At 45.1% G+C, this 13,971-nt stretch overlaps 1 protein-coding gene across 1 annotated transcript in view; it reads right to left on the bottom strand.

Moving 5' to 3' along the window:
- PDZK1 (PDZ domain containing 1) overlaps nt 1–11,837 on the bottom strand; it is a 121,143-nt gene extending 109,306 nt beyond the window's left edge. Inside the window, exon 1 of the mRNA XM_085621176.1 lies at nt 11,680–11,837. The gene's annotated coding sequence lies outside the window, so the exon portion shown is untranslated. The remainder of the gene's footprint in view (nt 1–11,679) is intronic.
- Nucleotides 11,838–13,971: the final 2,134 nt, after the last annotated feature.

Genomic DNA, 13,971 nt, shown 5'->3' with positions numbered 1-13,971 from the left:
AAAAGATATATAAAAAATACTGTGCGCCACTCCTTCAGGGATGCTTTCCTTGTTGGGCAGGATCAGGTCCCCAGCCCAAAGATGCCACTCCAGCTCTAATAGTAGCCACTGCCCCCTTTCTGATTCTGATATGCCGAGTAGAGCCATGGAGTTAGGTCAGAGATACCTGAAACACCGAAGTACATTAAATATGGAAAAGGAAGTGATGCATGTAATAGACAATGGTCAGTGGAATAAGCAGTCTACATGGAGGAAGGAAAAGGCCTGATGAAAGAGGCAACAAAAAATGCATACCAAAGACATACGATAATCAATAAAGGAAACATAATTATTTTTTGTAGCAATAAAAATATCTGGAATACTTTTAAAAGTCAGGAGTTTAGCTTCTAAATGCAGAAGTGATTGGGTGAGCAGGCAAGATTGGATGGCATCGGTCAGACCCCAGTCAGAGGGCAGTGGGGCAGACAAGGTCTACTGGGCCTCAACTGTGGGGGGGTAGGTTGTTAACCCCAGATGTCCCACAGCCTGTCCTACTATGGCTTTGCAAACTGGGCACAGTGCAGCCCTTTCTGGCTTTGATTCTCAGGGTAGCAAAGGAGAGCAGTCACAGTCTTCTCAGGGAAGTAGTGTGGGGGTACTCAAACTCAGCACTCAAGAATCAACCAACAAACACAATAATCATCATATCCTGCTCAGTACTTTAATCACACAGCTGCACTAAATACTACACAATCAATGATTACACAAGTTTGTGCCTATTCACAAACTGCATTTTGTAGTACAGAAAGTAGTTCTTAAGTAGTACTACTTACTTACTACAGAAAGTAATTTACAAACCTATGGCAGTAAATCTTCACCTACAACTATCCAGTCTTTTCTATGGGGGGATCCACACACATGCAAGTTTACTACTTAGGGGCCTCATTACGATGTTGGGCGGGAACTTTCTGCCTGTCACTGTTGCGGATTCTGGAACCAACCGACTCGCAGTCGGTGGTTCCGCCCGACCAATTACAATGCGACCAAACACTGTTTGGTCGGAGTCCCATTGTTCCCCTATGGGAGCCGTGTTCCACCCGACAACACAGGCTCCAATGGGGAAATTGGGTGTGTGTGTAAAACCATGCACCCTATGGCAGGGACCAAGTGAAGGGTTTTCAGGGGGGTCCCTTAGGTACCACCTCAGCCCCCAACCAGAGGCCATAGAATGAAGGGGGCCCTGCTAGGGGCCCCCAAACTTACTTTCCGACAGCCTTTTCGTGTCAGACAGGCCGACTCGGATACGCTGTTGGAAATCGACATCGTAATCGGTCAGTCAGAAACGCTATTCGTAGAGCTGCACAATGCGGTTCCGACCGACACGACTTTTCCGAGAGCCAGTCGGAACCGATTGGTAAGGACCGCGTGGTTTACAATCCAACTGGATTGTAAACCGACCGAGTCGGTCGTAAGGGTTTCGACGCGGTCTAGGAAATTCCGACTGTCTGGCAGAGGCTTTCCGACCGACATCGTAATGACGCCCTTAGTTTTAAATAGCGGAGTGGCTAGAAAATGGGAATATTTATTGCACATTTGGAGGGGTTTAGGGAGGGCCTATAGAGAAACATGCTAATACAAACACAAAATAGATTGCACATTGCTCTTCACAGTCTATAATTCTATTCTAGTTAATACAGACCAAAAGACCACAAAAATGCTGTAAATAGATTCCTGGCTAGCCTTGGAAAATAAAATGTTTTCAATTTTTTTAAACAAAAAAAAAACAGTTACGTTATTTAATATACATATATATAACTTTTAAACTTTGAATGAAAAAATAAAAGTAATTAAAATTAATTAAGCACATTACTTACAAAATACATGTCATAAATATTCATTAAATATTAATCAGGATGGGATTTTTTAAAATTGTGTATTAAAATAATATTTAAATTTAATGTATTATATTTTAATTAGGTAAATATTGAATATTCGTTTCATTTGATGGGTTAATGTGCTGAAACATTTTATTTTATTAGTTCTAGGTTATAATAATCATTTTAAATTAAAGTTCATTTTTATTTTAAAATTTAAATAAAAATCAATATACTATCACTTTTCTCTGTTACTATCAACAGAGCTCCACCCCAGAGGTGCAGATATCCACCTATTTGTGCCACCTCCATCTGCCATATCACTGTGGCAAATCACTGATAAACTTTTGAATACATTGTATGGGGGTTTCTCTTCCTGTTATCTTTAAAACTAAGATTAGCGAAGTTTCTGACACTCTACCTTTTAACCCTGCACTTGAAAGCACTTTATCCAAAGACTAGGCATTTTATCACTCTTTTTGTATTTATTGGTTATCTTGAATTGCAAAAGCAATAATATATTAGAATCTCTTTACTGATGTTTTAAATGGAATGGTTATATTAACTGAAATGAATAATATCAAATGTATGTTAAGTTACTAATTGTAACTTTACACTTGTAAATTCAGTCTTAGATGCTGCCACCACCTGTTTTCAGGGGGTGAAGAGCTATGTGTACACTTCAGTGTCAATCTACACTTGGAAATGGTGAATAGCAAAACATGAAGAATTAAGCGTAGGTGGAAGAGTAAATTTACTCATGAGTAAATCTGCACATGTAAATTTACCTTTGTGAACAGGACAATTTGAGCGCAATGCCCCTGTAGGCGCTCCCCCCACCTGTTTCCTCTCTACTCCCCCATGAGCCACCCTAGCTTTGGTTCCCATTCTGGTGACTTCGGGAGTAGCATGAATCAGGCTTGGTATGCTTCTTATCTACTAATAGTCAAGTGTACTCAGTTTATTATGATCTTACCCATCCATGAAATAAGAAGATATTTTACTTGTCCAATCTGGCTGTTTTCTGCCAGGAAGGTCTTCCCATGCACAAAGCCAGGGTCATGAAGAGCTGGCAATTCCTGCTAGAAAATCCAAGCTCGACCTGGGCTGTGTCAATAAGATCACTACATCTGCCCAGTCTAAATAGGAGATGGCGGCTCACCAGGGCTGGTGCAGTTGTAGATGCAGACCCGGCCATAATACTCTTTTGCTGATATGGCAACAAGGCCCAGGCTGGGCCATAACAGATAGGCCTACAGGTTCTGTGGCAGCAGTCCTTGAGGGTGCAGTGTGGACTGTGCCAGTGGTAGAGGCAGCACAAGGGAGGCATGTGGCAATCGCACACTTGCACCCCTCGTCTGGGTCAATGTCAATCATGCCCCCTTGGGCCTACCATAAAAAGGCAAGTGTAGTCCTCATCAGGGACTACAGTCAGGGCTGGTTCTAGGGCGGCATAGACCGGTGCAGCTGCACCTGTTGCTGGCTTCAGGGAGTGAAGTGTTTAGAAATAACACAGGTTTAAAAAGGACCTGACGCAGAGTTCCATGTGTTTCCAACAGTTTCTGACCAAACAATCGTACAATTTACTGCCTACTAGTATTGGGGACATATGACTCCTCCACCTTGTGTTCCTCATTGTTGTTTGTAAAATTTCCTATGGGCTGATTTACACACATGATTCATTGGCTCTGTGTAATGTGTGTGATGTAAAGGACTCTGACATCTTACACTGGTATGTGTAGCACTATAAAACAAATGAAATGTATGTTAGAGAGGGGCTGTGGAGAGATGAGGGGCACTGGTGGGGGGTGTTGAGAGGGAATTTGTGAAGAAGGAGGGTGTTTTGGTGGGGGGGTGGTGAGACGCCAGCCACGATTGTTGCACTGGGCACCACTAGCACTAAAGCTGGCCCTGTCTACAGCAACAGGCAGTTCTAGCCCTCATTAGTGCCTGTGACAAAAATGTAGTTGCAGTCAAACTGGGCCAACAAGGAGCAGAGTGCAACTGTTCCTACCTGAAACTGAGAAGAGAGACTGGGACAAGGGATATGGAGCAACAAGCACCAGGATCTTCCCTAGTTTGCTCTCCAGTATTCCGCTCTTCCTGGTAACCTCACAGCTTCCAGAGGCACACTGGACAACACTCAACCTGGACAGTCTCTCCTGCAGGGCCAGGAAGAGCCGTCCTTTCTGTCAGCAGGAAGGCAGGCTACTAGGTGCTTTAGAGCAGGTTCACAGCTTCCCTTGTAGTGAAGCCAGACTGCAGGATGTCTCTTCACCTGTGAGAAAATTGCTTTCAGGCAGGCACCAGCTCTGGTTGCACAGCATCCCTTTGAGTACGTTGCAGAACACTCCCTTCTTTGGTCAGAACTGGAGCCAAGTGGGTGGTTTGGATCTGACTTTTTTACACAACTTCCAGATACGGGATTTAGATCCACTATACCAGCTGTAGAAATGGTTTAGGGTAATTTCTCCTTTCAGGTGTCCTCTACGAATTATTTTCCATACACAGCCTTTATGTAGAGTGGTGATTCTCACAGCAGGTAGCACTTAGACTGTTTCAATCCTGAAACATCCACAACAGAGGCAAAAAAAGATGTGAGGTTTTTCGACCTTGATGTCATCAGCCTAACATAAGGAGTAATCAAGGTCAGACAAGAGATCAGACCTCACCTAGAGACTTTCACAACTTTCACAACAGTATCTATAGTCCCACCTCTCACACCTACTGTGTACCAAATTGCAATCCTCATGAATGCTAATAAGCAGCTCCAGGCTAACGAGGTGGGCTCGTAAAATTTCTAAAGGCAGCCCTGTCTCCATTCCTCTCACTTCAGTGTCCGGTTCTCCTCAGTGTTTAATTTGAGCCGGTGGTTTCTGTTGCTTGGCACCGGCACTTAATTGACAACACTGGCCCTTATGACAGTCAGCCACGTGGTGGCGATGCTTGTCTAATTTAGAGATGAGCACAATAACAGTTATTTATTAACTTCATTTATGTTACAAATGTCTCATACCTGGCACCCAAGCCATTCTTAAAGCTTTGGGGGCCTGGAATGGTCTCGTTTGTCTCTCTTGTGGGAGTGTGATGGTTTGTAGTTGTGTTGGTATTGTCAATGCCGGCACTGGCAGAGGCAGTGGTTAGTGGAAGGTGCAGTGGGTGCATGACACACAAGTCCAGTCCTTCTCACTACCAGGCAAGAACGGCAGCAGGGCAAGCAGAGCAGAACAGGAGTCCAGCAGAGCCCAGCAGAATGACAGTCCTTTCAACAGCACAGTCGTCCTTCTTCTTGGCACAGTGTCCTCAGGCCCAGAAGTATGCTGAGGTGGTGGTGCCAGGGGTCCAGTACTTATGCCCAGTTGTGCCTTTGAAGTGAGGGAGACTTCAAAGAGAGGCCTTTGAAGTACACAAGCTCCTTGCCCTTTCTGCCCTGGCTCCAAACTCACTAAAGGAAGGTATGCAGCTCTCTGTGTGGGGAAAGGCACAGCCATATATTTAGGTGGAAGTGTCAGCTCCTCGCTCCCATCCTGCCCATGAAGACCCATCAGCCTGGTGATGGCCCATCAGGATGTGAATGACCCACGAGGCACATGTAAGATCCCTTTGTTTGTGGCTGTCTAAAGGGTACACAAAAAGCCCAGCTGGCACCCACCCCAGATGTGTATTCAGAGACAGGCCGTGGCACAGAATAGTGTAAATAAGAAAATGCCAACTTTCTTAAAGTGTTTCTAAATTTATAAACACTTGAGCTGCTCTACTGAAGCATCATGAATTAATTTTCATAAAGATGTATTAAATCTCATTTAACAAATGAATTAATCTCAACAAGGCTGGGTGTATTACTTCTTTTTGTTATTATAACCTTTTACATGTGTTTTCATGGTACAAATGTTACTTCAAGTACATTGATGAGAGGTGTTCAACCATTGCATAAAACACTTAGTCCTAGTCAGCAATGTACCAAACCCATTTCTACAACATACCAAAAACTGGCCTATACATAGTGCCTAGATTACATCCAACAGAAATCGTTGCACAACAATTGGACATAAAATGGATTCATGCGTCAATGTTTTGGTATCCACTTTTGGTATCTTATCCAACAAAATAAACAAGATAATAGGCAAACACTGGAGCCTCATCAAGGGGATTACTGAATTCAAGGAAAAACATATTTTTGCCTTTAAAAGAGGATAGAATTAAAAAGACAGATTGGTTCATGCATATCAGATACCTGCTGTACCCACAGTACAAAATATGCTGTAATTGACACGTGTTATAGGCCACTTTAAGCGTAACAGTTGTGTAGCATGCAATACGACAAAAAAAACCAAAACCTTTTTCATCAGTGGATAACAGTTTGAGATAAAACATTTTTCCAACTGCAATGCATATAATGTTATTTCCTGCATTGAATTTCCATGTGGTTTAGTGTATATTGGTAAAAATAAAAATCAATTAATGATGCTACAGTAGAGCATCTCAAGATTTTAGGAATTTAGAATAGTTTGTTGGCACCTTGGCCTGATAATCTTTATTACCCAAGCCCACAATGGTTGATTGGATTGTTTTAGACTTACAATTTAAAATCCGACTTTACCATAAATTGTGATATTAAATTGTGAGTCCAGAGACACCAAACTCGAAATATCTATCATTTCTCAATTTGAAATTACACTTATGGAATGTAATAATGCAATCCCAATGTTAACCTATGGGAGAGATAGGCCTTGCAGTAGTGAAAAACGAATGTAATCGTTTTTCACTACCAAGACATGTAAAACTTAAAAGCATATGTTCAACTTTTTAAACACTGCACCCTGCCCTTAGGGCTGTCTAGGTCTACCTTAGGGGTGACTGATTCATATTAGAAAGGAAGCTTTGGGCCTGGCAAGAGGGTTAACTTGCCAGGTCGACATGGCAGCATAAAACTGCACACACAGTCTCTGCAATGGCAGGTCCGAGACATGTTTAAAAGGCTACCAAAGTTGGGGCTGCATGGCCCAAACATAGCATTTAACCTACAAACCCCAGGCACATGTAGTGACTTTATTAGGGATTTATATGTAATTTAAATATGCCAGTTGTGGATAAGCCAATGTTACTATGAAACAGCAAACCTACACATAGTAGATGATGCTCTGCTTGCTCTAGACTGCAATGAAACCTGTCTCTTGGTCCTTCTTGACCTATCATCTGCATTTGACACCGTAAACCATCCCAAACTATTGGACCGTCTCGAAAATAGGATGAGCTTATCAGGAACAGTCTTGAAATGGTTCTATTCCTTCCTAGAGAATAGATCGCAAAGATTCCTAGTGAACAATGAGCTATCCCTTCCATCTCCAATTTAGATTGGGGTTCCACAAGGATCAACTCTATCGCCTTCACTATTCAACCTGTACATTGAAACATTACCAGAGGTATTACAACAGGCTAACATTTCCTTCCACATGTATGCAGATGATACTCAACTGTATATGAAGCTTACATCACCAGAAGAGATCGTCATAATGAACCAAGCACTACTGAGAACCGTGGAATGGCTAGATGACAATCATCTTAAGCTCAATGCATGAAAATCGAATTCCTCTTGATCTCCCCTTCTAAAAGCGCAGCCAGGATTAAGGAATGGACCAAGATGATCACTGCACCAAACGGTTCCCCGATTCTAGTAGACTCAACCCAATCTCTGGGAATCACTTTGGATAAAGAACTAAACATGCAAACCCACATCAACACAACGGCAAAAAACGCTCAATTCCGTATGAGCTACCTCAAAAAACTGAAGCCGTTCATCGAATCCGATGATCTCAAAATGGCAGTCCAAGTACTGGTCATATCAAGAATTGAGTACGGATGCGCGACCTTCTCAGGGCTTCCTAAGATCTCTACAGCCCCCCTAAAAGCATGTCTCAATACTGCAGCCAGACTTATAACGGGATCAAAAAAATTTGACCACCTATCGCCACATCTGAAAGCACTCAACTGGCTACCGTACGAGGCAAGTATACAGTTCAAGATTGCATGTATTACACACAAGGCAATACACCACCAAACTCCACGCTACCTGGCACAGAAAATCATGTTTTCAGGAGGCAGTAGACCCTCCAGGGGATCTAAAGATTTTTTGCTAAAACCAGCATTCCTCCATAAGAAGAGATCATACGATAGAGCGTTCACGGGAGCAGCACCAAGGATCTGGAATTCGCTCCCACCGAATATTAGGAGAATCACGCATGGTCAACGATCCAAAAAGGAGACAAGGCCTTTCTGATGAGTAAATTTCTCCCATAAGTAACACTAGGCTACAATAAGACTATTTGGAGTTCAGCAGATAACCCGTCGATCCACTACAGTTTGCTGTTCTAGGAGACCTCCGTAAGGTATAAGACAAGTACTCCCTTGTCCATCTACAGGGATGTTGTCTACAATCAAGGAACTCGATCAATGTATATTTGTTTGAAAGCAGCAATAATATAACCATCATAGACAGCTAGGATATCCGGAATGGACCTTCTCTGGATCAGAAATATGTTTTTGGCATATTTTACTTTTACCTAATGATTTCCTTATTCTTCAATATGTTGCAGGTTGGACTTGGGTTAGCATCCGCCAATACTAGGAAACACGTCTTTACACCTGTGTTTAAAGGAATGAATACCCTCTGATTGTAAAGGGGGATGACGTAAAGCGCTCTGACACCCATTTCTTGGGTCATGTTCGCGCTATAGAAAACAATGAATGAATAAATAAATACTATGTTTTAAGTAGAGAGCACCTGCACTTTAGTACTGGTTAGCAGTGGTAAAGTGCTTAGATTAGAGCCTTAAAGCCAACAAAAACGAATTTAGCAAAAAAAGGGGAGGAGGAAGGCAGGGGCCAGTGCAACAGATCCCACTACTCTCCATTAGTCTGGCTTTTTCACACATGCACGCATTACACTCACTACACATGCTTGACACACGCATGGTATGTCAGGGCAAGGGTCCGGGTATTCATATACAAGGGAAACTTTACACAGGTTGACAAGTAGGCCTCAACCCCAGTGGCAAAAGGTTTGGTGACATTATTGATCCCTCTTAACTGCTGTCTGATGCCACCATCACTCTAAGCGCTGTGCCCATGAAGGGACAGTGGCCCACTGTCTGCAATAAGGCACACTTGGTGCACCCCTCCAGGCCATAGGACTGGTCCAGGACCTCACCTAGTCAGAGATTGATAGTCTGACACTGACATGTGCCTCTGAGCACACACTTAATTTAGTGTGAATCAAAGTGAAACATTAAAACGTCAGAATACCAGGTACGTACTCAGTTGGGCACCGAGGGCAGCAGAACACACCTTTACACCTGGCAAGGGGCATTCCTGCTTCAATAGCATCCATGTGGAGGAGGTAGGCATCTGGAGAGAGTAGTGTGGGAGGCCGTGCAGCAGTTTATGCACGGGGCACTTTGCGGCTCCATGAAGAGTATAAAGAAAAGGGGGGGCCAATCGGCCCCCACGCAGGCATGGCGGGGCCCGGCCCCTCCCATATCCCGTCCCCTTCGTGGTGGCTGTTCCCGCCCCCCCCCTTGCCCCGGAAGTAGTTGTGTGCTTCCGGGCCGGGGGGGGCGGGGCCGCGATCACGAAGGGGTTAAGAGCCTGGGGGGCGCGGGAGGCGGCCTCTTTGTGCCCGCGCTCCCCAGGCTCGCTCCTCGCCCCACCGTGGGGCTCTTTATTTTCCCCACCCTCCATCCCCTTGGTTAGCGAATTGGGTGATGACAATGGTAGGTATACTGTTTAATGTTGTCGTTTGATCATAAGAATGGCACGATTGCTGCCTCGGGCTTTCTCCCGCTCACAGGTGGGATAGGCAGGTATATATGCTTGGTGCTTCGCTGGGTGTTAACTTATTCTCTCCTTAGGCCTGGTTTCCCGTCTACAGGAGAATGTGCAGATGTAAATGTGGTGTGCTTTGCCTCTCCTTAGGCCTTTTTTCCCGTTTTACAGGAAATGTACAAATGTAGATGTTTTCGTGTGTTGCTGTGGTTTTAAGTAACTTTTTCCTTAGTCCCCTTTTTCCCTTTTAGAATAGCAATGTCGTATTTATTATGTGGGTCTGGCGGTAAGGTCATAATCGGTGAGCAGCATTTTAAGGTCCTTAGGGGGGGGCGGGCCCATTCACGAAAGGGTGCGCCCATCGGGAGGGGCCATTGGTCTCTCCCAGAACTTCAGGGGCAGGATATGATATCCATTACTTAGAAGGGTGCGGGGGAGGGAGTCCACGCTTTCCTCAGGCTGGTAGCCACCCCTCACAGACACTATGACGTCATCAAGGTGCGCAAGTGTGGGCCCTCCTGTTATGGTTTAATGGAGTTCAGAGCGCACGGGGTGAAACGTGCCCTGGGTTGCGCATGCGCATCTCGAACGTGAGAGCGTAGCTGTAAGGGATCTGACACCGGTTAGCGACCTTGCCTTTCAGGATGTTTAGATTCGGTTAGGAAACACGCTGTACTAGATATTTGTTAAGGTTAGCCCATCTTACAATGTCAAAAATGGATGTAATCTAATGTTCTGAAATGTGCATTCTAAAATTGTCACAATGTTTATTTTAAAAAAATTTCATTTTATTTTCATATTTTAATAAATACGGCCAGGGGTCCCTTGACCCCTGCCTTCCAAAGACCCATGTGTTGACCTGCTGAATTAAGTAATGCAATTTGTGTAGTAAGGAGGGGGGTGGCCGGTAGTCCCAGACCATCAGCTCTACAGAGGCGCTACACTACAACGCGGTCTTCGCATTTGCAAAGAAACAGGGAGTGGCCAAGGTTTTTGCAGAGTGGAAGGGGAGGCGGCGTGATTTCGCTGAAGTTGTGAAGTGGGTAGAAGCCACTGCATTTAAAAGGTAGAAGCAAGTAAAGCCTTCATCACATCCCTGGTGTGCGAGGGTACATTTCCCATCTGTCTTTCGTCTGCCTGCGAAAGTGCGTCCACCGCGCCCGGATATTTTGCAGACATTCACAACACGATCATTTCCTCCGTCCTATGAGTGCAAAATACCTTCCTGCCTCTGTCGACACAATGAGTGACCAGATCTCCAGTATAACGCGGCCACCAATATGCCAGGAGCAGGAGACTTGATGACACTCATCCTTGGACCCCCGGTGACATCAGACGCCTGGGACCCTTGTTCCACCCCTAGTCCAGAAACAGCCCTCTGGCTTTTTTTTGTTGCATATTTATATAGCGCGAACTCGACCCGAAGGTATTGGAGCGCTTTAAATGAGCACCGTATTTACATTAAATATTCAGGCACGGGCAGATTAAGTGATTTGCCCAGAATCACAGGATGTGGACGCGCACCGCTCTCAATGTCTCACCCAGCCCCTGCACCGAGACAGAGCGTGCCCTGGGCAGGCACCCACCGCCTTTTGCCCCATTGCCCTAGCAGCAAAGTTGCACGTGCGACCTAAAGTCCATAACATGCCATTTTAAAATATGCAACAAATTTAACAAAGGCAGCTGCGGCGCAACAGTTTGTATTTGACACCTGAGCCATACTCTGTCTGGAGAAATGTTGCTGCTCACGAGTCACCTGGACTCATTCAGTCGATAGATACCTGTTTTTATTCAGGGGTTAGGCTGGGGTCAGCAGCAGTGGGACACATATGGCCTCCCTCTTATTGATGCAAATTGTACATTAATGGACCCATACTTGGCTAAAAGCTGTAACATCAAAGCTGCCTTCTAAAGGCGGGACTAGTAAAACATGGCGGTCCCTTTGACAGAAGCCTCGCCCGACCTCCCTTCCACAAGCCCCCCTTCATACCATGAAGTCCCTTACCTTGCTGCTGGCGCAGAGAGGCTCTGGCAGGAACTGGGCTCCTCTCGAGCGGGGCCCGCAGGCCTCCCCGGGGAGGGAATCAGCACAGACATGGACTTTGAGTGGTCAAAGGTTGGAGTAAAACGTGATCTATTTAACTCCGCTCCTGCTGATCATCTAACCTCCCTGCGGCGGATGGGAAACCATTTTTGTTTATCAGGAGAGTGACTTGCGGATGAGGGTGTTTCTCGAGGTCGGACCTGGCTGCAGAATCCTCCCTTGTGCTGGCTGGAGAGGGGACAGCCAAGACGGGCCATTGGTAGTTCTAGTGTAGTCACCGAAATCAAAGACATTGTGCAAAGTCACAATGCATTTTAGTAAGCACTTTATTGAAGTCTTTTTTTTAAACTTGACAGTCTTTTTTAAAACGTCACAATTTCTGTTCACTCTAAGAAGTTTTCGAAGTTTAATCACAAGATGCTGGAGTAGATGCCCTCCAAAATCAGGTTTGCAGGAGGAAAACCCAGCCTTAGCAGAAACCCTGTGAAAACATATTTGGCGAGGAAATTTGTACCCAATTTTTACTAGTGGAAAGCATATGTATCCCGCAAGCAAACGCGGCTAAATTGCAGACACTCAGCAAAAACTGCAGGACAGCTCCAGGGCGAAGTTTGAAGCCCCGTCCAGTCCTGGACTTCTGACCCCCTGACCACACAGTGAATGAAGGGTGTTAAAAAAGCCAGCACGTTGCAAGGGTCATTTGGGAGAGGATCATTCCCGAAATAGTATATCACTCGCCAAGTGGCCCCGTATCATTGCTGACGCCTTCAACTGCTCAATGCGGAAACAACCTTTACAACGCAGTCATTACAACACACTACCTTTACAACGCAGTCATTACATCGCAATATCCTTTACATCGCATACCATTACAACGCAGCCATTACAACGCATATCACTGCAACTCATGTCATTACAACGCCTAGTTTTTACCCCTACACTATCCAACACTTACCCTACTGTTGCACTTACTGGAGTGGGAATAGTAATTTTAACCCCTACACTATCCAACACTTACCCTACTGTTGCACTCTCTGGAGTGGGAATAGTAATTTTTACCCCTACACTATCCAACACACCCTACTGTTTCACTCACGGGAGTGGGAATAGTAATTTTTACCCCTACACTATCCAACACTTACCCTACTGTTACCCCCCAAATTATGAGATGTAATGGTATGCGTTGTAAAGGTATGCGTTGTAAATGTTTGCCGTTGTAACGTCATACATTCGCTCAATGTACCACTACTCTGTTGAATGTGCCACCATGCTGTACAATGTGCCACCGTGCTGTTCAGTGTGCCACAATCTTGTTCAATGTGCCGCCATGCTGCTTAATATACCACTGTGCTGTTCAATGTGCCACTATGCTGCTCAATGTGCCTCTGTGCTGTTCAATGTGCCACCATGCTGCTCAATATACCACCATGATTTTCAATGTGCCACCATGCTGTTCAGTGTGCCACCATGCTGTTCAATATACCACCATGATTTTCAATGTGCCACCATGCTGGTCAGTGTGCCACCATGCTGTTCAATGTGCCACCATGCTGTTCAGTGTGTCTCCGTGCTGTTCAATATGCCACCATGCTGTTCAATGTACCACCATGCTGTTCAATGTGCCACCATGCTGCTCAATGTGCCTTTGTAGTTTTCAATGTGCCACCATGCTGTTCAGTGTGCCACCATGCTGTTCAATGTGCCACCGTGCTGTTCAATGTGCATCCGTCCTGCTCGATATGCCACTGTGATTTTCAATGTGCCACCATGCTGTTCAGTGTGCCACCATGCTGTTCAATGTGTCACCATGCTGTTCAATGTACCACCATGCTGTTCAGTGTGCCACCATGCTGCTCAATGTACCACCATGCTGTTCAATGTGCCACCATGCTGCTCGATGTGCCACCATGCTGTTTAATGTGCCACCATGCTGATCAGTGTGCCACAATGCTGTTCAATGTGCCACCATGCTGTTCAGTGTGCCACCATGCTGTTCAATGTGCCACCATACTGCTCAATATGCCACTGTGCTGTTCTATGTGCCACCATGCTGTTCAATGTGCCACTGTGCTGTTAAATGTGCTACCCTGCTGCTCAATATGCCACCTTGATTTTCGATGTGCCACCATGCTGCTCAGTGTGCCACCATGCTGTTCAATGTGCCTCCATGCTGTTCAGTGTTTCTCTGTGCTGTTCAATATGCCACCATGCTGTTCAATGTACCACCATGCTGTTCAATGTGCCACCATGCTG

The sequence above is a fragment of the Triturus cristatus genome, chromosome 8 (assembly GCF_964204655.1).
Source record: "Triturus cristatus chromosome 8, aTriCri1.1, whole genome shotgun sequence".
Classification (NCBI taxonomy): domain Eukaryota; kingdom Metazoa; phylum Chordata; class Amphibia; order Caudata; family Salamandridae; genus Triturus; species Triturus cristatus.
Note: the sequence above shows the minus strand (reverse complement) of the source record. Positions and strands in the feature narration are given on the sequence as shown.